At 43.3% G+C, this 1,405-nt stretch overlaps 1 non-coding gene across 1 annotated transcript; it reads left to right on the top strand.

Annotated features, from left to right (window-relative positions):
- The first annotated feature begins 738 nt into the window (after positions 1-738).
- On the top strand, positions 739-842 carry LOC112799311 (small nucleolar RNA R71). The gene has a single exon (XR_003200885.1). It is a non-coding gene; the product is annotated as a small nucleolar RNA R71 (small nucleolar RNA).
- Positions 843-1,405: the final 563 nt, after the last annotated feature.

Here is a 1,405-nt window from a genome sequence, read left to right as displayed (position 1 = left end):
TTCTGGATGGCAGCTCCTTGGTTTTGCAAGTTAGAATTTACTTCTTCCTTAAAGGCTTTCAATTCGGTTATGTCTTGACCCATGGTTGCAAGCATTCCTTCTATCCTGTTTAATTGATCTTGAAATTGTTGGTTCGGATTAGGTTGAGCAGGTTGATTATTTTGGCCATGATATGGTGGTTGGGAGTAAGTGTTTTGTGTGGCTTGGTATGATCTTTGGTTGGAGTTTTGATATGTGGAATTGTTATGTTGGTTGGGGTTGTAAGGTTTGTGGTTTTGTGGTTGGGTTTGCTTGTTTCCCCACCCAAAGTTTGGGTGGTTTTTCCACCCTGGGTTGTAAGTGTTGGAATGTGGATCATATGGTTGCCTTTGTTGATTTCCCACATAGTTGGCCTCTTCCCAATCACCTCCTTCAGTGCTTCCTTCCTCTTGATCTTGTGTGTGTATTGCAGCCACTTGATTTGTTTTTAAATTCCTGGTGAGCTCTGCTAGTTGCTTGGCAAACACCTTGTTTTGGGCTAGAATTGTATCAACATGGTTCAGCTCCATGACTCCCTTAGTGTTGTGTCTCTCTGAAGCATAGTAGTACTCATTCTCAGCCACTGTCACAATCACTTCAATGGCTTCTTCCACAGTCTTTTTCCTGTTCAATGAACCTCCTGATGAATGGTCTACAGCCTTCCTTGATTCATAAGAAAGTCCATCATAGAAAATATGCAATTGCACCCAGTCATGGAACATGTCTGGTGGGCATTTCCTTGTCAAATCCTTGAATCTCTCCCATGCCTCGTAGAGAGTTTCACCATCTTGTTGTCTAAAAGTCTGAACCTCAGATCGAAGCCTATTGACCTTTTGTGGGGGGTAGAAATGTGCCAGAAACTTGCTTTCCACCTCATCCCAGGTTGTTAGGCTCCCCCTTGGAAATGATTCCAGCCACTTAGCTGCCTTGTCCCTAAGTGAAAATGGGAACAAGAGCAGTTTATAGGCATCTTTCTGGACTCCATTGGACTTCACAGTGTCGCAAATTCTCAGGAATTTTGTGAGATGTTGGTTTGGATCTTCATTAGCACTACCACCAAATGAACAATGATCCTCCACCAATGATATTAGCTGTGGTTTGAGTTCAAAATTGTTGGCCTGAATGGGTGGTTTCTGAATGCTGCTACCACAATTCCCAGAGGTTGGGTTTATGTATGAACCAAGAACCCTCCTCTCGGGAATGGCATTGTTTCCATCAGCTCTCTCATGGTTGTGAACTTCTCTATCCATGTTGAGATCTAGAGCTTCCTCAAAATTGTCCTCAGATTTTCCTTCAGATTCGTCTTCTCCCAGTACTCTCTTCCCTCTTGCTTCCCTTCTAAGTTTATGAAGGGTCCTCTCTGGTTCGGTATATGGAGGAGTTGATG

Source organism: Arachis hypogaea, chromosome 4 (assembly GCF_003086295.3).
Source record: "Arachis hypogaea cultivar Tifrunner chromosome 4, arahy.Tifrunner.gnm2.J5K5, whole genome shotgun sequence".
Taxonomy (NCBI): Eukaryota; Viridiplantae; Streptophyta; class Magnoliopsida; order Fabales; family Fabaceae; genus Arachis; species Arachis hypogaea.
This window is presented reverse-complemented; position numbering and strand designations above follow the sequence as displayed.